This window comes from Mustela erminea, chromosome 7, assembly GCF_009829155.1.
Source record: "Mustela erminea isolate mMusErm1 chromosome 7, mMusErm1.Pri, whole genome shotgun sequence".
NCBI lineage: Eukaryota > Metazoa > Chordata > Mammalia > Carnivora > Mustelidae > Mustela > Mustela erminea.
This window is the reverse complement of record NC_045620.1, coordinates 107,751,692-107,776,331: the sequence shown is the minus strand read 5'-3', so window position 1 is coordinate 107,776,331 and position 24,640 is coordinate 107,751,692. Positions and strand designations below refer to the sequence as shown.

General features: G+C 46.9%; 1 long non-coding RNA gene across 2 annotated transcripts in view; it reads right to left on the bottom strand.

The window, feature by feature from the left end:
• LOC116595971 overlaps positions 1-24,434 on the bottom strand; it is a 56,096-nt gene extending 31,662 nt beyond the window's left edge. For both annotated transcript variants that reach the window (XR_004287943.1, XR_004287944.1), the window contains exons 1-2: positions 24,335-24,434; positions 19,442-19,554 (exon numbers count right to left, since the gene is read on the bottom strand). This is a non-coding gene — a long non-coding RNA (uncharacterized LOC116595971). The remainder of the gene's footprint in view (positions 1-19,441; positions 19,555-24,334) is intronic.
• Between the last annotated feature and the right edge of the window lie 206 nt (positions 24,435-24,640).

Here is a 24,640-nt window from a genome sequence, read left to right as displayed (position 1 = left end):
ATGGGAAAAGGGGGAGCTAATTTTTTCCTAAATTTGCAATGGTCCCAATCTCATTCATTAAGCAATCTGGCCATTCTCCCCATATTGGCAATGTCACATTCCACTGTTCACTAAATTACTACCCAGGGACATGCACATGTGTGTATGACTGATACTCCACACTAACTTTTCCCAAATATCTCTTTTCCTAAACTTCTTCAGTTCCTTCGCTAGCATCAGGAGTGGGCTTTGGGAAACAGCTCCTTGGCTTTTTCTCATGAATACACATACATCGAAGATTTTTTTCATGTCCATGATGGAAAACACAATACAAATGTGTGAGACCATTAGGAAGAGGCTCCTTCCCCAGACCAGGTGTGCACGGTCAGCACACCAAATGCATATTTTGGCAAATACTAAATTCTAACATGTCAGGGAGCATGCAAGCTATGCAAGCCTCAGACACAGTTATTCTGTCCCTGCCCACTGTCACACTGCATCCCTAGGGCAGATCAGATTATGTTCCACTGTTGTTGACCTGGAGTGTACCCTGGTCTAGGCTGCTACTTAGGATTTGGACTGTTGATACCAATCTAGAACACCTCTGAACAATGAGAATGACCATCCATAGCAGTGGGACTCTATTTCTGGCTGTAGAAAGTATGCAGACATGTCACAGAAGGATGTGCTCTGGAATTGTCTCTTTCTAACTTGTTTCCTAGGGATCTCCTAGATATCCAAGATGCCAATCCCAAACTCCCCTGCTTCCATGCCGAGCAATAAGAGGCATTCTTGTAACTTAAATGACGTTTCACTGTCTCAAATTAGAGGCAACCTGAAAATAAATTTGCCATGCCAGGCAATGATTTCCAGAAAGCCCTCAGATCAGCTGTCCCAAAAATTAAACATGTTATCTCTATGAAGCATTCCACATTGTAACCGATTCCCAAATAACAACCCAGTACAAGTTACCTCATTTAGTTACCTTGGCACTTACATAGCATTTGTCTTGGATAGGGTCCTGACAGTAGCGTTGCCCAAAGCCAGGCATGCTCTGGTGTTTTGCCAAGATTCTATTTGGCTGTGGCAAGAGTCTGGTTATACCAGTCTTAAACATTCTTAGCTATGGGTACTACTTCAGCGATGTTCAATGAGGTAGGTTTTGGGGGCCCAGTTTGGCCATTTATTTATGCCCAGGAATGGACTTGAGGCAACTCCGGAACAGAGTCCTGGTCTTGCTGGTGGCCAGTAATAGGAGGGCTCAGTTTTCCCAAGGGATGCCAACCTCCCCCGACCCATACTCAACTATCAGTTAGGACACGTGGCTAGGTACTCAGAGGACGGCAGAAAGCGCTGCCCTTTAGGTCCAGCTGGGAAGTACAGTGAGGACACCTCACCACTGAATATTTATTTAAAAGCCCTGCTGAGAAAAAAACACTATCCAGAGAGGATTGCTGGGAGGATAAGCAGCTCATCCATGCTTCCAGATTTTATAAAGCAATCCCAGGATCCCTCCAGAGCAACCGCAAGGCAGAGACCTGGAGCCCATCACACTGGCCCCAGCAGAATTGCCTCTGCTGACCTTTCTTGGTGTAATGCCATCTGCATTTCTTAATGTAATTACAAGAGCTGGTCCCATGAAAAGCACCATTATATCTGGGGTAACAAGGCTGCTGAAGACATTGTTCATTACCTCACACGGGTGTTTTCCTTATTAAGTATCCTCAGGGGTAATTCCATCTGAATCTAGTACTCAGAATAGTGTTTCTCCCAAGCAACTGGTTCACTTGTATGTGGCATGATTTTCTAGAGGGTGCTGTCAGGGATACTAGGGCAAGGGGCAGTTAACTGGTATTCCAGGAAAAGAGGGCTCCATAGTTGAAAAAAAAAAAGTACAAATTTCTAGGACAAAATTTGTTGTTTTGTCTTTACCACAGAACTCCTCTGAGTCCCTAATAAGCTAATGTGCTTTATATAATGTTACAAAGCATAACATTCACTTGGTGACTGGAGATGATCATAATAACAGGCCAGTCTTGGGTTAGGCTTTGACCATAGAAGCCAATATAGATGTTTAGACGCCACAATTACCTTCCCTCACCCACCCCAAGACTTTTGACTCACACTGCCCAGCGTCCTTTCAGCCTGGTAAGTGGTTCTGAAGTGTGACATGATGACTCTCGGGTCCTCTCTCTTGCTCTCTCTCCCTCCACCCCTCCCCACACCTGACTCCACCCCAACACAGGCACACACGCTGGAGAAACTTCTGGGTCCTTGGACATTCCACTGCTGACCTGCAGGGTGGCTGTTTCTCTGCATTCTCACAGATAGATGGTCTCGGTTCCCATGTCACAGGCTGTCTGTTCCTCTCTCCAGTCTCCCCTGCTCTGGCTTGTCAGGGTCTCTCTGTTTCTTTCTTTTCTCTGGTGTCACCCAGCTATTTCTGGCAAATTTAGCAAGACTTTGAGGGAAAATGCTGACATGTTATAGACATCACTAGGTAGTTAAGATTCTGCTGTCCTTCTGTGCAAGCAATAGACTCATCAGAGGACGTAGTTTCCTCTTGGGATACTTTGTCAATAATTTGTGCTCATATTTGTTGGAGCTCCAAGGCTACCACTTTGCAAAGAGGTTGTTTGTTCCTCTCTCCACCACTGCCCATGACCTACCCACTTTCTGGATTCAAGATTAAGGAAATGCCTCAAGATTCTAGAAAATTACATTCTGATTATGGCAGACAGTCACTTATCAATTCCCCTCTCCCTTAGCAATAGAACCCCCAATTTTTAGGTAGCACCTAGCCACCTAGAATAAATAATACATTTCCCAGCCACTTTTGCAACTAGAAGTGAGCATGTGACTAAGTTCTAGGCAGTGAGATTTAAGTAGAAGTGACATTTGTAACTTTTAGGCCATCTTAAAGGCTTGCCTTTCCTAATCTATCTCTTCTTTCTGGTAGTTTGAATGTGAATGTGATGGCTGGAACTTTTGCAGCCATCTTAAACTTTGAGGTGACCCACCAAGGAAAAGAGCAGCAAAATGTAAGAAGACTAGGTCCCTGACAATTATGGACCCACCATACAGCCCTACATTCCCTAATTCTAGACTCTTTACGTGGGTGACAAATATTCACCGAGTTTAAGATTCAGTTATTTGGGGTTTTTCTGTGTCTTAAGCCATACTCTGTCCTAATTAAAACACTGGGTAAGTGCAGTTTTACCAGAATAGGAAAGAGCCTGGGATTCATAGCCAAAACTTAAAAAGACTCTCAAGAAGGAACTTTCCAGTTTTAAAAAACAAAGAGAGCATGTGAACAAAGAGTGAGAGGTAAAGCCACTTTGTCCAGTGTCGTGCTGGGGGTCTCTGTTACTTCAAGCATAGTTCCTGAATCAGCACCATCAGTATTTTCCAGGAATTTGTTACAAATGTAGACTCTCAGGCCCACCCCAGAACTATTAAATCTGAATCTGGAGAAGTTCTCCAGGTGGATTCATCTGCACACAGAAGCATGCATGGGGGACTTTGATTTCACATAGAGACAAAAATCAAGACCACAGTTCTTATTCATCACAAGGAGCTGAAATTGGAGACACTAGCTGGCCACCCCAGGGTGTGCCCAAGGGGAAAGAAAAATGAGTTTATGGATGAAATTGGAGCACTTAGTCTGTAAATGCTAGGATAAAACCTAAAGTCTTACACTTCTTAGCAAGAATAACCAAAGTCAACAAAATAAAGTTACACTGGTCTAGAAAAGAGAATTCTGTCATGCAGAAACTACCCCAGAGGGATATCTCCAAGTCCTAGAGAATACATAGAAGCGGCAGAAGATATTTCCTGCTGAGGATGAGTCAAAAGTTACAAAGCCACAGGGAGATGCAAATGTTAAAAGTGAGAAAAATCAATCCAAATGAATTCCTGAATATAGAGCATTGTGAAAAGGAATTTAAAATAAATTTGCCTAAAACATTCTAAAGCTAGAAGAAGAATGTAATCTATAGAACAAGCACAGAGCAGTATGGTTGGAAAAAGAACTGAAATGAAGTTCTAAAAAGGAAAAACATAATCATTCAAATTAGAAAACAACAATTTCTAGGGGTAGGTTACATTGTCCATGGACATAGCTGTGGAGAAAATCAGTGACTTGAAACACAGATCCGAGAAAATCATCCAGAATACAACACAAACATAATAAGGACATTTTTAACATTTGAAAAAGAAAAAATATATGGAAAAGAAATGGAGAAACATAGAGAATGTGTGGCTCAGTCTGTTAGAAGTCTGCCTTCGGCTTAGGTCATGATCCCAGTATCCTGGGATCGAGTCCCATGTCTAGCTCCCTGCTCAGCATGGAGTCTGCTTTTCTGCCCCTCCCCAGGCTCATGCGCTCTCTCTCTCTTTCTCTCTCACTCTCTCACTCACTCCCTCAAATAAATAAAGAAAATCTTAAAAAATATATATATTCTGTAACTGTCAATTGGTGCCATAGACTAAGAGACAACACAGAATAGAGTGAAAGGTAAAAGATTTTAAGACATGATGGTGAAGGACCTTCCAGATTTGCAAAAGAGGTTCTTAGCCTTGAGTCAGAAAAGCACACAGAGTAAGTAAAAACAAATACACGCTTAAACACGTGCTTATGAAACCGCAGAACATCAAGGGAAAAAATAAGACTTTTATAGATACCAGAGAGTAGAACAAGGTTATCTTCAAAGAAATGTCTATCAGATAGGTATCATTCTTCCTATTGCCAACAATAGCTGCCAGAGACAGGGGAATAATATCTTAAAAGTGCTAAGGGGAGAAAAGGTCCATCTGCAGCTCTACATTCAGTTGACCCACATCTGAGACTAGGGACAAAGGGAAGATACTTTCAGAAAAAGATTAAGAGTTAACTAAACGCAGATCTTCACAGAAGGACTACTAAAGGAGGACTTCTAAAAATGAAAAGTGAGATGGCATCATAAGAAACAATTGTGTACAAAAGAAATAATAAACACATAGGTAAATCTAAATAGGGACAGATTTTAAAAATAGTAATAAAGACTAATGGTGAGTAAAAATATGGTGAAACAAAATACTAGACCAGGAAATTTGGGGGCAAAATTAAAGAATCTTAAGTTCTATATCTTACTAAGGAAGAGAATAGAGATATCAATTAACCTAAAATTTGTTCACAAAATATGAAGTAAGTATGAGTGTTAATAATGTTAGGGAAACAACAAAAATAATAGAAATACAATGTGTAGTTCCCACAGTGAAAGAAATACACAGACTTGACTTGGATACATACTCATAAAGTGAGTGCAAGATCATGGATTGAAGGAATGCACATTGATTTCATGATAAAGCTTGTCTCCAGATGAGATTGAAAGGCAATTCAAAGAAGATTTTAGTATCATCGGTACCATTTTTTTTTTCTTGAAAAACAAAATCTGAGCAAATATCCAAGGCGAAATGTTAACATTCACTTAAACTTAGCAGTGAAATGGTGTCGTCTTGTTCTCTATACCTCTCTGGAATTTAAAATTATTTTTCTCAATTTAAAAAAAAAGTGTTTAAAAGAAGGACATACAAATCCAAAGGGTTTCTTGTATTTGCTTAAGGATGGTGAAGGAGGGACTACAGAGAGCCCACCTCTGCACTAGAAGAATGATATCCTCTGGGGAGCATCCAGGTGTTACAGGGGTGGGAGAGGTTCCTGGGCCCTGTCCCTACTATGCCTTGGTCTTTGCATCTGCTTGGTTTTATATAACTTCTACAACAGCCTGTGCACACCCTGCATGAAACCAACAGACCTATAGGGCTTACTTCTGGCCCCTGTAGATGGTGTTCAGGGACCTCATGAGATGCAGCAAACTCAGTAGGGGGCAAGAGTTTGTTGGTGTCAATGGAAGGTGGGGTCAGAGAAAGAGGCCTATGCTATGTGCCACAAACACCTTTGTATCAATTATCTCATTTCATTAGAACTCATAAACAGCTCTTTAAGACAAGTATTATTATCTTCACAGAATTACTATTCCCTTGTGGCCTCTCTTCCCCATGAACTGTAGAGTTGGGTCTGCAAATAATAACAACAGCAACAACACCAATAATAATAACAAAACAGCAATAATAACGAACCATGTGCTCTCACTAAGGCCTCCAACTCTGCTGTCAAAGCTTGCTCATGTTCCCTCTGCCTCCCCAATACCCGTGTCCTCTACTTCTAATTCTGAAGGACTTCCTGTCCCCTGCACCCATGTGGCTTGCCGGCCTGAGTCTTCACAGTTGAGCTGCATAACTCAGCCCTGGCTGGGCCACTGACCCTTCACCAGCTCAATTTACCTACAACCTCCAAGTTGCTTATGTCACCTTGCAATTCACCCAGGCTAGGAGTGGAGTAAGAGAGGTGAAGCCAGGAGGTCCCACATTTATCACTTCAGTGTGAGAGCAAGTATCTGTAGGACAGAGATGGAACCTAACATCTGCAGCATGTCTGCTCCATGCACTGTACTGGCTGCTTGGCACATATTTGCTCATATGACCTTCCCAACAAGCCCACAGAGTATCATTAGCCCCATTTTAGATGTGGAAAGAGAGGCTCATAGAGGAAGGCAACTTCCCAGAATTTAGGAGTTGTTTCCCTGCTGGAAAGAGATGAAGAGACATGGGCTCCAGGATCCTAAATACATGACTCATAACCTTCCATGGCCACCCTTGGGAAGTCCTCCAAGGGTTACAGATGTCCCAGGATGATGATGACAATGATGATGACAATGATGATGACGATGACAACGACATAACAGAAACATTTACTGAGTACTGAACACATATTATGCACATTATATACATTATATCGTGTTAATATCTATAACAGAGTTACCACGTAAGTACCATAACGACCCTCATTTCACAGTCAAGAAAACTGGAGACTGTAATCTTAAGGGTTAAGTCATTTGCCTACACTGAAGCATATACAATTATGGGGTGGGATTTCAACCCAGGTTATCTGACTCTAAAAACCAAATGTGTGACCACTGGAATAGTTTGGGTTAGGTCCCATATGTGAGAGAAAATTCCAACATAACAGTGACTTAAACAAAACAGCTTATTTCTTTCTAAATTAAAAGAATGCTAGAAACTAATGCTCCAAGGCTACTTGGCATTTCCTATCCTCTGGACGCAACTTATCACTCTGCAATGCTATAGTATGCCCCCCCCCCCGTCCTCATGTTCTAAGGAGGCTGCTAGAGCCCCAGCCATCACATCTGTATTAGCAAGATAGAGGGGGTAAAACAAAAATCAAATACCATCTGTCTTTTAAGGATGTTTCCTAAAACCCAACCATAGTAGGCTTAGGACAACTTTATTCTAGCTATGCCTCTAGCCCAACACTTATTTTGGTGAGCTGGGTGGGACCTAATATAAGCCACTTTACCAATAGGCTTAATGCCTAGGTTAGGATACAACAGTCCAGTGGCCTCTGCTCATCCTTCTTACATGCCTTATCTTGCCACAGCTGCCACATACAAAACAGTGACAGAAAATACACCAGTAAACATCCTTGGTTTTATCCTGCCTTGGGGGAAGAGTGAGGAAGAACAGGGTTTAAATGTATCTTCTAGCAAAGGTGGCATCACTTTTGGATTTGAGCAAGGATTGAGTGATTCCAACTGCCATGTTCCTTCCACTGTATACCACTTCTTAAAAAAAAAATACTATCCTACAGTAATTATTCAAACAAATAAGTGGGGCCCATAAGGTTAAGTGGCACAGATGTTTCAAAAGCTAGGGAATCATTCTGAGGGTCTCTGACACTGGAGCCAGGAGCTCCCTGGTACTGCAGGGAGAGCAAGTATCCTCAGTCACGTGATGATGGAAGGAACTCTACAGGATGTGACAGACAAGGATGATTCTATGATATGTCCTACCAAGGTCTCACTAGGGTAATGGAACGAAGGAGCCTGCTCACAGGGATCTTTCAAATTCACTGATGTCTACATTTTCCTACTGACGGTGTCCTTCCTGGTAAAGAAATCCCTGACCATGGGATGGTGGCAAATTCTTTTCACTCTTTAAGGGTCTTGTTTCCTCCTGCTCCTGGACCTCGCAGAGACACTGAAATAGGATATTTTGACCCCGCTGCTTGACTCCATTTGTCCACGGACATTTGCAGTCAAATGTTCTACCTCTGAGCTATATTCCTGTCCAAGGACATTTGAACTCACTCTCATAAAGATGCCTTTCAGGTTTTGTCCCTCTTTACCCTCTATCTGTCACTCTGTGTTCTCTTTATATCATAGACACCAGAGAAAATCCCCTATGGCAGGAACAGTAACTGATTGTTCCATAGTGATAAAAAAAGAAACTGATTAATGAACTCCCTCTTCTGTACCTCTGTAGGTACAGAGAGCTGACTTGATCCAGGTAGGAATCATTTCAATAAAATGAAAATGGAATAAATTAGAAACGCATCAATGGTGGCAGGTATAGAAAAATGATTACAGGAGGCAAGAACGCATCAGCTCCTTCAGAGCAAGCAAAACTTGTCCCAGCACTTAGCTCTAAGATAAATTTTTCACATGGAAGTGTCACATTCACCTCTGGGGCCCCTTAAACCATTTGAAGTCACTGACAGTGAATCTGATCACATCTATGAACCCACTCCCCAGGAAAAAAGCACACACAACAATATGATCACATTTTTCTTTCAATTCCTGGAAGGTCACTGTCTGCAGATGCTCATCCATGGACTCGTTCAGGAACCCCGGCCTAGGTTCAGGGCATGACAGGGACACCTGCCTCAAGCACTTTCCAGGTGAGGAGGAGGCAGAGAAGGGAAAGAGGGGAAGGATTTCCTGTAGCTAGAAGGGAGCCACGCTGGAAGATTCTCAAGATGTGGCCAGGTTGAAATATGGCACTGTGTGCCTTTAAGTCTTACCAAACGTTGAGAATTCAAAATTTATAAATTCTTCCAGTGGTTTCTTTTTGTACTTCTCTCCCTTCCTCTACCTTTTTTAAATTAAAGGTTCATTTTAATATATTTCCCAAAAACCCAGCGGTGAGGACAAAGAGAATTTTGCTTTGATTTAGTTCATAGCAAGAGCATTCCCGCTGGCTTTGAGCTGGGGAATGAGGTGAGACCAGAAGGATGAGGCTGGGGGCAGGGCGATAACCCCACAACCAAAGCACTCTGCTCCTTGCTTTTCCTGAGCTCACAAACCCCTTGTGCAGAGGAATGAGGAAGGGCTTTGACATTAGACAGACAAGGATTTAAATGTCTCTTTGTCACTGTGTCACTTATGGCTTATATAGCTTGGGCAAGACTCTAATACATAATTATATCCAGACCACAAAGTCAGTGCCTGGCACACTGTAGATCCCAAATAAGCAAGGGTTCCTTGAGAGAACTTAGGCTTTAGAGATAGGTCTTAGTCCATTTGGGCTGCTGTAACAAAAATAGCGCAGTCTATGTGTTTTAAAAACAAACACATTTCTGACAATTCTGAAGGCTAGAATTCCAGTATCATAGCCACATAGATTCAGTATCTGGTGAGAGCTCCCTTCCTGGTTCATAGATGGCTATCTTCTTGACCTAATCACTTCCTGAAGGCCCCACCACCTAGTACCATCATAGTGGGGGGGCTTGGGGTAGGCAGGGGCATAAACAAACATTCAGTCCATAGCAGAGTCCCACATGCAGGAAGGCCTCAGAGTCCCAGGGTAATAAGGAGGCAGAATGCCTATCTCCTGCCTGGGGCTGCTAGCTGCCCCTTTCCCACGTCTTGCCCACGTCTTGACCGACCATCCAGGAGCAGTACCGTCTGGTCTGCAAACACAGCAATGACAACAACTGCCACCCAAGGTGAAAAGAGACCAGCCCAGACTTTTTCCCAGATGAGATTACTTCCAGAAAGGAAATCTGCCAAAAGACGAGAGCTACCGAGAATGGGGAGGGGGCATGGCATATTGGGGCCATGTGGGGAAAGCTGATTTCTGGCACTGCCCACACCCAAAAATAGCAGAGAACTCAAATGTACCAGGAAGGGGCATCTTCCTTCATAGCTTCCATCCCCAAGCATTTATTTAGAGAGAGAATATCCGTGTCCTCTGGAACCCCGAGGTGCTGTACTCAGCTGCACGAGTCTCCCTGTGAGGACCCCTAGGAGACAAGGCTAGCCCCAGGCCCACCCTACCTCCTTTGCGCACACCTCTCTCCACACATAGAATCAGCCTGAGTGTCCAATCCAAAAAGAAAGGAAAGACCATGCAAGCAAGGATTCCCAGAGACTCTCCACACTGATTCCCAGCCACCCCAGCACTCTTCCCAGGCTGGCCCTCTCCTTGGCAAGGTTCAAGGCAGGCTTATTTCCCCCAAGGTTGTCACAGAGCAATTTTCTAAACTGCATGAAAATAGAAAACAAACAGAAAACCAAATCCACCAAAGCCTGCATCTCGGGAACAGCTTGGCAGGCAGGAGCAACGTGCTAACAATTTCATGCTGTTTTAAGAGTTTCTAACGAAGCAACATGCACCAACAACCAGATGTGCCCTGATACCAGAAGGGAACACAGGCTTCTAGACACAGACAAAGATTCATAAAACAGGAAAACACTCATCAAGAAATGTAGCTTCCAAGCGTGCTAGGCCTGGGGTGGCTGGTGGGGAGGCTGTCTCAGTTCGTCTGCCCTTCAGACTCATTCACACAACCATTCATTCAGTCCTGCCAAAGAATCGTGGTCAGCACCTTTGCACCAGTGGACATGCTGGGGACCTGGGATCCCGAGCAAGGGCTTGTAGCCTGCACAGAACAAAATCAAGGAAACAAATATAATTACAGCATAACATGCTATGTCTGAAATGGACGACAGAAGCCCAGAAGTAAAGGTCCTCTTCAGTCTGGGTGGGAATCAGGACACTTCTTAGAAGGGCGCTTGGGTGGCTCAGTGGGTTAAGCATCTGTCTTTGGCTCAGGTCATGATCTCAGGGTCCCAGGATCAAGCCCTGCATTGGGCTCTCTGCTCAGCAGGGAGCCTGCTTTCCCCTCTCTCTGCCTACCTCTCTGCCTACTTATGATCTCTCTATCAAATAAATAGGTAAAATATTTTTTTAAAAAAAAATAAAGGACACTTTTTAGAGATTTTGATTCAGTATATTTCAATATAATCCATGGAGCCCTTATACACGGAGGACACAGCAAGGGTAAAAATCATATGCAGTTTCTGTTTTCTTGGTGCTTGCCCTCCGATGGGGAAAGCAGCGGTTGTCCAAGAAGTGAGAGGAAGCACGTTGACTGTGCTTGCAGCAGGTGATCTGAGAGTATTTATTTGGTGCCCACTCTATGCAGCATGGACAAACATGGTCCACCCGCTCCACAGGGAAGGAAGCTGGTCTGGCCTCTTATTTACAGGGTCTGTGGCTTATGAATGGGTCTGTTTCCCAGGGGAATGAGGTCATCTCTGAGTCTCTGTCACCAGAGCTCCACCAACTCCAAGATGACCACAGAGCCTACCATTGCCCAGGACCCTGGGCTCCAGGCTGCCCCATGGGACCAGAGCCTTGGAAGTATGGTGGGGGCTGACCTGGAGACAGACAAATGTCCATCAGGCGACTTTCAGTTTCTATCCCATTAGCTTATCTTATCACCTGCCTGCTTGTAATACACAATGATTAATATTTTTGTTACTGAAATTATTGTGAAATGACCATCATATTGCATTTGGGGTTTAAACTTGCTCATCGGATGAATGGAAACATGTAAGTTATAACATGATTTTTGTAATATTCCATTTTGACATTTCTTCTTCATAAAAAAAAAAAAAAATCTTCCTTTTTCTCAAAAAGTAGCTGCTGGCCCTGGCCTCTCCTGGCCTGAGAGGTCACCCCAGGTCAGAAGTCCTCCTGCGCCCCCGGGCCGTCCTTGCTCCCTGGCAAAGTCCATTAGCTCAGGCTGAATGCCGCCCTAAAGTCAGTGGCCCTCTTTACTAGGGCTGTGTGTCACCTGGTAACTTGTTTATTGCAGCAGCTCTGGGGTGGGGAGGGGAGGGTGGGCGTGAAGGTCACAAGTAGGTGGGAATTGCACACCTCAGGCCCGAGCCTCCCCTTGGTCATTATTCTCCCAGAATGACCTGTGAGGGGGGGTAGGGGTACCCAGCCCTCCTTGAGCTAACACATGACAAGCCAGCACAAAAGAACTGCAAACAGGCCCCTAATTAATGGGTTTGCTTAGAGCTATTTCCCCATTTAGGGACTTCATCCCGATAATTGCAGGCTCCATAATCATTAATCAGTCACTACTACTTTTCTGGGTGCTGACCACAAGCCCAGCTCTGTTCCAACAACCGTGGGGAGAGAAGAGTGAAGAACAAAACCTTGGGCCTGTGCCAGCTGCTTCATTTGCATGAGCCCTCTGAGTCTCACAAGGAGCCGGAGAGAGGTACGTTTCGCCCTCTTTTCAGATGAGGAAACTGAGTCACAAAGAAATCAACTCGCTGGAGCTTAGCAGCTTGGCAGCAAGTGAGACAGAATTTGAACCTGGGGCTGGCTGACTCCAAAGCCTGGGCTCTGGCAGGAGGGAACAGATTAACTGCTCAAAACCAGACCAGCACAGAAGAGCTCACGGTTGAGTGGGGCCAGGCATACTCTGGGTCCTAGGCGCCCAAAGAAGGGGAGAGACACAGAGCCTAGGTCCTGGGAGAAGGCCTTCCAAAGAGCGGCATCAGAGGCTGGGTCTGAAGGATGTTTATAATAAACTGTGCTCAGGCACCTTCCCCAACCACTAAGTCCAGGGTTGGAAAGGACTGTGGAATCTGTGCCTCACTTGGGGCCAATAAATGATCAGTCAAATGTCCAAGGAGGCCATGTACACATACACACACATAACACCACCTCAGCAGTGCCAAACAGTGCCCGGAACAGGCATGAGAAAAGAGGACCTCACTGGGCAGCCAGACGCTGGCATCAGGCACCGATGGGGATTAGGACAAGGGCCAAGCCGAGAGGAGATGAGGAGCCAGTAAGTCCTGGGATCACCCTGGACCTGGAAGGTTGGCAGCTCCAGAATGTCTCAATTTAGACCTTGCCCCAGAACATGAGAAGGACTAGGGACAGAGGAGAGGCACCAGGAGCTGAGGAAGAGCAGGGGCTAACCAGGAGTTGGGCACTTTCTCCTTTATCAGTCATCCCAGCCGTGCCCCCACTTCTGAACACTCCCTACTTGAGCCCGGAAACACACACATAAGCCAGGTGTTCAGACCCCTGGCTCCATGGGAAGTGCACACCACAGTCCCAGTCGCATTCTCCCATGAGTCTCTCCTGAGCCCTGGCTCTTTGCACACTGATGTCTCCACCAGGCAGAAAGAGCCCTCGGGCCAAGCCCGTGTCTGCCAGAGATGGACAAATGGGAGCCAGCTGGCTTTTGACCAGCGAGGCCTGTACCAGCCCATCCCCTGAATGCCAGCCCCATAGGAATCCCATGGGACAAACCATTCTTCCCTTCAGCTGAGATGAGAATGTGAGCCTGGCCTCAGTGGTCATCCAGGCCCAACTTCCATGGCTCCACATGGCGCCACAGTCCACAGTGTGTCCAACAGTCCACAACACACAGGATTTTGCCAACAGCCTGTTTCTGAATTAGATGCAGAGTGAGATGGTCCATAGGAGCAAGCCAACGCTTCCTCCAGTGGCCAGGCCTCTCAGTCTCCAAGGAAAGTACACTCTGGTCCTAGAAAACAGGCTTGGAGCTAGGAGCCAGACCCTGGCCAAGATCTGATAAGCCAAACCCCAAGTAGTCAGCAAGAACCCAGGCCCAGCTCCACTTACCAGTCAGCACAGTTTATCTGGAAAACTACTTCTTGCTCAGATGCCCAGCCCTCAGCAAAACTGGAACTAGGACCAAACCTACATGAGGAGTGGTCCCCACAAATGTGAGCTAAGGAGACCTGTCCAATTCTGAAGCAGCTCCTTCCTCTTTCCCTCCCTTCCTTTGGCTTTTCTCTTGATCATAACCCTCTGGCTATTCTGTCCTCAACTAAGTGCCAGGGAGGGGAATTAAAAAAAAAAAAATTATCATCTTAATTTGCCGTTAGCCACTGAGGTTTCCCTGGATAGTCTTCCCTATGCCATGTCCCAGGTGCCTATGGGAGATGTGCTAGAAAGCCCAGCTCTCCACACCGGAGCCCATCCAGTAGGAGACAAAAGAACAGCCCAGATTTCCCATGACTTGAATCCCAGAAGAAACACAAAACCAAGTCTGTGACCTTCATTTATACTGCAGTTATTTATTATTCTAGGAAGAAGGTGGCGTCGGCAGGGAGATGGAGAGGATTTCCAACAGAAGTTATTTTATGGGAGCCCTCCTGGGGGGGCATACCAGCTCTCCAGCCTCAGCAACATCTGCAGAGTCTCATGGGGGGCTGAGCCTCACCAAGGGGCACCCGCCTTCTGAAGCCCCCAGAGAAAGTGAGCCACGGCCTCCGAACTCAGCCCAGCTTGTTCTGAAGCACGCAGGAGCCCTCCTGGGCTTCTCTTGGGGGCTAACTGATGGAGAGTCTCAGCTTCAGGGAAGAGACCAGCACCAGCTTAGGTCTGCAGTGGAGCAGGAAAGAGGAGCAAGCAGAGGGCACCCTTCCTGATCATCCTGCATCTGGCTGAACGTCCCCAGCGACCTAACCGGTTCTGTCCTTCCATCCCACCCTCCCTCTCCTCTCTCTCTGGCCCCTCCTCCTCCCCCCAGGCCCTCCCCTTCTCCCTCCGCACCCCCCATCTCTAGCTCTCATACTGGACATCTCTTGCATGTGTGTGTCTCTTGCTGGCAGCTGGCTCTTTTCCACTCTGTCTCCCTTAGCCCCCAGTCAAGCCTCAAAGGCCTGGAAGCCAGCAGGGGAGAGGCTGTTTCACAGCTGAATGGAACAGAAAACCTTACTGTTGGCTCTGAATGTGTTTCAGTGGAGCTGCTTCTGCTGAAACCAGCCACCCTGGGCTCAGACGTGGAAGGGCAGCTTCAGGGACGAGAGCTCTGGCTGGACCCGGAAATGTACTGCTTTCACCCTGCATGTGTCTGAGTCACCTACGTACCACGCTGTCACCTCCAGCCCAAGATGTCTTCCAACTCCCTTCTCTTGGCGTGGGTAGCCTCACTTGGGCAAGTCAAGTGACTGGGAGAAGAGGGGTACCTCTGAGGGCCTCCCAGGAACCACCTCAACAGCAAAAATTGCAGAGAAGCGGTCTGGAGAAGTGAAGTCCGAGAGTACTGTCCCCAGAACAGGGTCATCCCCACATATCCTCGCCAGTGCTAGCTTTGGGGCATCAAGCCCTGTAGATCCCGGGAGGGTGGACCTCCTAGGGACAGGGCTCAAACACACAAACGTGGACCTCATCTCAGAAGGCAAGACCCCTCCAGGCCTAGAGGAAAACCTGCCATTCACAAGGGCAGATTTTCCAACATGAGAATTTAGGGTTGCCGATCAAGTAGGATTGTCAGACAAAACTCACAATACCCAATTAAAATTGGTTTTCAGGTAAGCAACAGATCATTTTTGAGTATAAGTCTTTTTCAAAGTGCCAGGGACATACTTATGTTCAAAAATAATTCATTGCTAATCTGAAATTCAAGTTTAGCTGGGCACCCCTTTTTTATTTGCTAACTCTGGCAAGCCTACTCTAGAACTGTCTGACTCCATAGTCATGGTGGAAGTGGAGAGGGAGTACCATAGGGCCAAAGGGACAAGAAGCCCGAATCATCTCAACTCCTTCTTGTCCCCAGTGGCATTCCCTCACTCTTCAGCTGGGCCCTGGCCGTCCTGAGGTCTCCATCTCAACCTCTCTTGCCACCATCCCACCTGATTCCTCAGCTCCTTGCTGAGCTCCTAGCTCCTGCGGCCCAGATGCAGACCAATGCTTTGGCCCCTTTGTTTGGCTGAATGCAAGTTGAATTTTTCAAAACTTTATTAGAAAACTTTCTAAAACTCTCTAAACTTTATTAGAAAAGTAAAGGTAAAAAAATAGAAGTAAAACATACAAATATCTGAACTCATAAAAAAGCATAGCCATTGTCACACGTAAGGAGATCGAATATCAAAGCCCTGAGATCAGGTAAGTCCAGACATGGTCTGGTCGCTCTTTCCCTTCAACTCTTCTTGAATCCACTGACTTGCAGCAAAGGTTTTTTGACCTGACTGGCCCTTCGGTGAAGATGGCAGAACATTCTGGAACAGAGGCTCTGGTTGGCTGCATATTAAAATCACCTAGGAAGTTTTTTACAGCCTCCCCCAGACCAATTAAATCAAAATTTCTGAAAATAGGGCTCAAGTATCTGGAGCTTTAAAAGCTCCCCAGATGATTCTAATATGCAGCCAGGGTTGAGAACCCATACACATCAGAAATCACCTGAGAACCAATAAAAAACTACCGATGCTTGCAACCCACCCTCAGAAATTCTGATTTAATTGGTACAAGTTGGGGTGGGGGGGCAGCCTGGGCACTGGGGTTTTTTAAAAGCTCCCTAGGTGATTTTAACGTGCAGCAAAGTTTGAGAATCACAGCTCCTCATACTTTAATAGACTTCAGATCTCCCAAAGACCATGCTAAAATGCAGATGCTGACTCAGTAGGTCTGGGGTGGGACCTGAGACTCTGCATGTCTAACAAGTCCCAGGGTGACACCACCATGCTGGTCCCCAGGTGGTACTTTGATTCACAAAGTCCTAGATGTATGATCATTGAGGCTAGATGTCCCTTGGAATCATCTGGGCCACCTTGTCAATTACCTCGGCCCGAGTCCCACCCCTGCGATTCTGATGTAATTGCTATATGAGCTGGGCCCCCGACACTGGGATTGTAAAACCCTCGCAGGTGATTCTGATGTACAGCCAAGGTTGAGAACCTTGGATGGGGACCAACATCTAGACATCATTTTACAAGTGGCCCTGTGACCCACAGAGGGGAATACCATGCTCTGCAAGCTGTTCTGACTCACCTCTGTTCCCTGCCCTAGCTGGCAGAAGATCCTTTCTTCCTTTGCCTCAGAAGGCCATGCCCTCTAGTAAAAATTCCCTTTCTCCCACTTTAGCCTGAAGAAAACCTTGAATTCCCAGCTCCATGGCAAAAGAGAAATGATTGACACAGGACCTTGAAACCAATGACTGGCCAGAACCCGCCCACCCGCCTCGCTCTGTCACCAATCCTTCCTTTTGCTCAGGGAGGGGGTCTTCTATCACAATGCCTCTGCCAGAAGAACCCTGGGCTGCCCGCCGAAGAGTACACTTCAGCCTTCCAGTAACACACGAAGAAGAGCAGCTCTGCTTTGACCGGACATAATCAATCATGGGTGCTGAGCGGTTTTCATTACATGGTAGTTCCCAGGCCAGGTTAACACAAGGCCTCTCCCCCTGTCCCACTTCATGCTTTTGAAGTGAAGCCGTGGTGACTTGTGGGACTGGAAGTGGCCCACAGAGAACCAAAGGACAACGTGGACTTGAGAAAATTATTACTCTCTTTTTGGTGTGACTTCCACGAAATTATTCATGAATCATTTTTGTTTTCCTTGGGGGCTAACCATAAATAGCATCTGTAATGCATCTTCATTAGGAGCTTTCGTCCTCTGACAGGGTCTATGTCTTCTGCTGGGAGCTGGATGCTGCTGGGAGGAATGCAAGCCCACGGCCTGGGGATCCGGCGTTTGTGTAAAATATGAACTCTAATGTGTAGAATTTGCAGGTCGCCGAAGTGTCACAGTCTACTGAAATGGGTCTGGAATCAATAAGGTACACATCAAACTCAATTGTGTTTAATTTTCATTGCTACCTAGAGGAAAGCCTCGCATAGCCCTACACAAGTGAAATTAAACATGAAAGCCCGTCTGAAGTGTAGAAGCAGTACTTAAAATGACCTGTAAATAGGGTAAAACATGGCAGCCCAACCCATCACAACATTATCGTTCATTTTTCTTTCCATAGTGGAGGTGACGGCCGCCACAAGAAAATCAGAAGAGACATGAGCACATTGGCGATCTAAAGGAGAACAAAGTGTTTTCAGTTACACACCAGCAGGACTTCCCTCTTTGCACACCCTTGGAGTCTCTTCCAAGTGGAAAATCACACTCTGTCCTTCAGGGGAGAGCAAAGGAGGAAGGCAAGTAAAACAAGGCCCTCCTGAACTTGGCCAGCTCCCGGCCCCCCATGCCGCCCCATCCTTGGCCAGTGAGATAATGCAAGTTTCAGCTCTCCCAGTGGACATGGGTGGGGGGCAGACACCCACACTGGGCACTTTCAGCTGACACTGACCTTTCAGTCATGGAAACATTCCCTAGACCGACACTAATCAGGGGCACATCTGGCGCTTGGACGGCGTCCAGATGGGGGTTATGTTAGTCGAGTCAGCATGATAACCCGCTGGGGAGGCGGGGGAGGGGGAGCAGAGCCCTGCAGAGAGCAATCAACATCGCTGGCTGGGTGTGTAAGACACGGTCATACTGCGGGCCCAGTGAGTCATAGAATAGAGACCCCCTCATCCCTGTCCACCCACTTTCCCAACCCCCATCAACAGGGGAGAAAACTGGGGAGACCCCAAGAGCCAAAACAACTTCCCCAGGCTCCCACCACTGGTCAGGAGCAGTCTAAAACGCCAAGGTCCTGACTCCCACTATCATGCACTTCCCATATTTCTACACTCTCTCAAAGTGTAGTGTAGCCCACGCTATCTCAAGATAATATGCGGGCCAAAGTGATGAAAAGAACCCAGCTGTTTTTCCTCTGCTAACTTCCCGTGACTTGCAAATGTCTAGGACAATTTTCAAAGGCAAGGACAAATCCCCTTGGTCTCCATCTCCTTTGCACATCATATCACCCCAATTCTTCCACTGTAGCTTCTTTTGGGGATATGGAAGGAGAGGCTGCCCTTCCAGACTGGTTGCTGGACTTCTACCAGAAAGGAACACAATACCCTCTCTCTCATCCCCAGGACAAGGGACTACAATGGTGACTAAGACCTCATGGTATTGAAGGTTCAGCCGTACAGGTCAGGAATGACCGAAGATATTGGCCAGTTCTCAACATCTGCCTTACACAGCCTGACACCTGTCGCAGCCATGAACAGCACTGCTAAAGAGGTAATTAAGCAAACCAAAGCCAGGATAAAAGGGATTATGTCCCCACCCACCCACACAGAAGGCTGTCTCCAGCTGTCAGAAGGAAGTTCTTTCCATGGCCACTGGAGTAAAATCTCCACTCATGTGTACCATGTTTCAAGTCTACCCTGAATGATCCTTCCCTGTATAAACCTCCAGGCACAGATAATTATGGAAATCGGGAATCTCTCATCCACCTGCTTAAATCACAAAGAGATTAACAGGATTTTCCAGTATAAAAACTGCAGAGATCTGTTTATCCTTCTCCTCCTCTTTGTTATAAATGCCTAAAGACAGGGAAATAACTCAGGTAAAAACAAGACCCATATCAATGATCAGCTTCCCAAAGTAAATTTCTTACCCAGTAACGAATCAGCTTGCAGAACTCCCAAGCACGGGTCTCCTCCTTCAACAGCCAGCCTCCGTACAAGGGCAGCTATCATCCACCAGCCAGCCAGCCAGCTTTGTCCTCTTCTAGAATAATCAGAAAAGAAAATTTTCTTCACCCCAATTAATTATGTACCCCTCCCCCACCAACCTGAAAATCACCTCTCACTCTCAGACCCCTCACTTCTATTGTCCTGAGAAATAGACTTTATCCACAGGTCACTGAGACAGAAAAATGAGCCTCCTCCTTCTGTATGGGACAGCTTCTGAGTTGCTCCCTCCTCGGGAGGATTTTGTAAGACTCTGCAGGCTCTCCAGGTCTCTGAGAAGAAGCTCACAGACACTGTCACTCTACCTAAGCCAGTGGGGGTCTCTGCCCGTGTCAGCCCTTTTCTCCTTGCCAACGGTTTGGTACAAAGCCATTTCGTGTTTCATGCCAAACCAGTAATTCACAACACTCATCAAAATCTGCCTCCATCAACTGACTCAGCATTCCTGCTTTGCAAGCATAGCCAACCTCCCTAACACCCTGACATCCTAGCCTCCAACTTCACTATTTACATCCCATGAGAGCTTTGGGCTTAGAAAGCCCAGTTCCCTTGGGGAAAGTATGCAGATGATTCATCCTCTCATTCTGAGCCTTGATATCCATGCCAAAAAGCTTCTGAGGTGGGGTTCAGAGAGGACAGAGTGGGGGAGTCCTGCTGCTATGGAAACCAGTGTGCCAGTTTCTAGAGGAGAAAGACTAGCTGTTCTTGGGACACTGCTTTGCCAGGCTGCCCTGGAGAAACTGAGGAAGCTTCTGGCCTGGAGTGGCTGTGGACACAGCCTGGGATCACCATGGAGCCTCAGGCCAACACTGACACTTGCCTGTCCCTTCCTTCTCACCTCCTCTCACACCGAGGGGTCCAACCCACCACAGACACCCCATCTGGCCTCCTGGGCAGTAGCACAGCTCCAAGTGAAAAGTCCACTCTATGTCTGTGGACAAAAGGGTTTTGACTAAATTCTGTGTTTCAGGGAGTGAGTTAAATTCCGTTAACGGGGGGCGGGGGGGGGGTTGGGGAGGAGGATGAGAGGGATGACAAATAACAACTTGTCTGAACGTTTTACATTTCTCCTCAGCGCCTCAGTGAGGTTCACAACACAGTCATCAATGATAGGGAGGGAGACCTCCCAGCTGGGCTGTCCCTCAGCGCCTCAGACAAGCTGACGGGACTCAGAGACTGATTCACACGCTAGGAGGAGCATGGAGTGGGGATGTGGGGAGAAGGGGTCAACGTGCCAGAGACAGAATATCCAGGAGGGAGATTGATGGAAGAGTCATCAGATGCCCCCAATGGAAGGGAGGTAGGCAGACAGAGACAGTCTCTATCAGTATAACAGGCATGATAACCTCCAAAAATGGAGGCTTCAACCATTGGAAGGTCCTGGACCAAGATAATAAAACTAAAAAAAGGCTTTGAGAGCTCTCACTATGTGGGCCACCTGGGTGGCTTAGTTGGTTAGTGTGTGTCTTTGGCTCAGGTCACAATCCCAGAACTCTGGACGGAGCCCTTCCTCAGGCTCCCTACTCAGCAGGGAGTCTGCTTCTCCCTCTCCCTCTGCCCTTCCCCCCGTTCATTCTCTCTTTCTCGCAAATAAATAAAATCTTAAAAGAAAAAAAGAGGAGGGGGGTGCCTGGGTGGCTCATTCGTTAAGCGTCTGCTTTTAGCTCAGGTCATGATCCCAGGGTCCTGGGATCGAGCCCCACATCAGGCTCCCTGCTCCATGGGAAGCCTGCTTCTCCCTCTCCCACTCCCCCTGCTTGTGTTCCCTCTCTCGCTGTCTTTCTCTGACAAATAAACAAATCTTGAAAGAAAGAAAGAAAGAAAGAAAGAAAGAAAGAAAGAGAAAGAGAAAAGAGCTTACTATACACCAGGCACTCTGTTACATATATTATTATATTTATTACTTTGTATAATTTTCATTATCAGCCCTATGAGAATGAAACCATCACATGCCCATTTTACAGGGGTCAACACTGAGACTTAGAGAAGCTAGCTAAGGTTACAGAGCTAATAAGTGAAGGAACTAAGATTCAAACCAAGGCCCATCTGGGCAGAGTGCATACCCTTGACCACTACACTAGGGCAAGAGGTCCTAGAAATGTCAACCATGTCTATTAACCAATTAGAGACTAGTGTGTGAATAGTGCTGGAAGGATTTTTAAGATCCCAGAAGACAGCTGTTGGCCTCATTTTGACTAGGATATTAGCCATCTCCTCCACACAGCACCATTTTCAGACAGGGCATATTATGACACTTGTCATAAGTGTTTATAATATTCTATGGCCAGGGAGCCCAATGTATACCACTGCCTTGCCAACACTCCTTCCAACAAAAATACAGCAGAACATGGTAGGAGGCTGAGCTGAGGCTTCTGAACAGAAGCCCTTCATGTCCCATCTGTCAAGTAGAATACCAGTCCTTGATTTCGCCACCTTCTAGAGGTCTCCAGGGAGACTGCAGGCTCTCTGAGACAGTTGGGGATACAAAGCCAGGAGGGAATGAAGAGGCTCCACCCACCTCTTTCTAGCTCAGGAATTTCCTCTACCTTACCATATTCTGCCCTGCCCAAATTATCCACCAGAATTAAGCTAAAGGCCTCAGGAGTCAGTCAAGGGACAGGATTGGGGCAGGGGTCAGATTCTCTCTTTCACTTGATTGTTCTCTGATAACTCTTGGCCAGATTTAGTCGAGCTGAATCCATCACTCTCAGGGGGCCATGGGTGTGGAGAGAGGTACACCTTAGAAGTGTATCTAGGATGTTTAAAACCTTGGTACAAAAACAAAGGCACAAGAAGCTAAACCAAAGAAGGAGACACAGTTGCACAAAGTTAGGGGATCTAAAGAGCTCCCTAGGGGACCAGAAGGACCAACACAGTAAGATTTTTAAGAGGTGATAAAGGTAACTTATGTCAAAGGAGGCAGATACGGCTCAAGAGACAAGTGAAATTAATTCCTTTCTCAAGCCATCATAAAGGTGAATGGCTACCAGATGGTCAGACCAAAATACCTGTCCACAAGCTGCCAGAGGGGAAAAAATAAATGCAAGAAGAAATCAGATCCTCACGGAGCAAGTGAGCAGGAAATTAAAATATCTGTACACTGACCACAATGCAAGACCACACACGGTCACAAAGAGTCTGGTAGAAGACAGTGTGCGTGTGAGAAAGCATCTATCCTCTGTCTGCCAGCTCACACCCAGAGACAGAGTCACAAACCTCACAGCACCTCAGAGGAAAAGTCCTCTGAGAAAACCCAATCATTTCAAGAGGGATGAAGATGAGAAAGCAGAGGCTGGGCCACTAAAAGGAAAGTAACACACCTCACAGAGAGTGTCACTGGACCCAGTACCAACATCTTTTCCTGAGCACTTACTATGTACCAGGCCCTATGTCCCAGGCAGCTTCTGAAATGACTCTCACTGATTTCTTGCCTCCTGTGTGATCCCTTCCCTTCAGTGTGGCCTGGACCTGGTGACTTGCTTCTAACGAACAGAATACAGCAAAAGTGATGGGATGTCACTTATTTCAAAAAAATCTCCCTGAATGGGTGCTGCCCAGACTCTACTCCAACTGTCAGTGACTTCATCCCCATTCTCTCATTCAATTATCCTTTCTGTGTCCCTGTTGCTACATTCCTTCTAGAAGATACACACACACACACACACACACACACACACACACACACCAAGACTCCAGAAGTTGGAGGGAGCTCAGCCTCCTCCTGCCATTGTTCAGCTTCTTCCCAATCAATCTCCTGCCAACCACAAATTAGCATTACACAGGCATTTACAGTGCAACCCCCAGGGACAGATAGAAGCTAATCCTTAAGAAGGGGCACTGGTGCAATAGCAGGAGGCTGAAAGCTTCACCCCCACCCATGGGGTGCTCCTTTGCAGCCCTTCCAGCTCTTTTGTGAGCTGTCCAAGTCAACCACAGATGACGAAGTTATGGGGTCCTTGAACAAAGAGAAGACAGTTGGGGTCCCAGGAGCAACATGTTTGGGAACAGCTGCATGACACATTCCTGAGACTCCATCCCCAGCAGAGGACCACCTCTCAGAGCCTCTAGCTTGATCCTTGTGGATGCACTCTTCCATTTTCCATTTTTATTGATTAATATTAATGAATGGCTCCAGGTGGGACCAACCCAGAGCAGGAGATGTCCTGGGGCCAGGAGTTAGACCTGCTCTGCCCTCTGGGCAACTTGCGTTTAAAAAGCCCTGGGCATTTTTCTTTTCTTTCTCTTAAGGGATTTATTTGGCCTTAAGAAGTATGATTGAACTTCCTAATCCCAAAAGAAGGCAGCCCTGGCTGGGTTCCCAGGATCATTTTTATCTCCCAGTGCTGCCTTTTGGGGGGCCCTGAAGGCCCCCAGCAAATGTAGCCCCTTCCTCCAGCAGTCCCAAAGGCTGGATCTTGCAGCCGCCGGGTCTGACAGCTCCCTGCCCTTATCCCACAGCTGGGTCTGGATTTAAGGGGAACATGCAAGAGGGGAAGCCTCTTATCACAAACATTTCCTGCCTATTCGCTTCCGACCGTGCATACCACAGTCCTTCGCTGTCTGGTTGGGCCACCAAGGATGGCCACAGCAACCTCTTCACAAAAGACCTGCAACGCAGGGTCCCCAGACCTGTTTCTGGTCCAGATCCTTCCCTGTCCACACCTGTCTCCCTTCTGTGGGGAGCTCATAGGTTCTGACAAGCCACCCAAAACGGCCCAGGCACTGAAAAAATGGAAGGAATTCAGGTGGAACCAGAAAGAAAGAAAGAGGACAAAAGCAGATAAGGTTTTTTAGTTCAAATAGAAAATGTCACTCACAGCTGGAGTTCTGCCCACCTTCTATAGGCCGGCTGCCTGTCTCCCAAAAGGAGAAAAACAGAAACGCAAGTACCCTCGAGGGCGGCCTGCGCCATTCTCGTCCCTACGTTGACTGCGCATGCGCGTGCGTGTGACGTTGCGGCTAAGGCCGATCGCGGGTTTAGATACCGAAGGATTCGGAGCTGGGGGTCAGGGGGTCTAGGTCCAGCCCAGCCCAGCTGGGCTCAGCAGAGCGCTGAGTTCCTAGGTCCCTCTCCCCGCCCAACACCTGAGCTACCCTAGTCCCACCCCTCCCCTGCCTCCTGT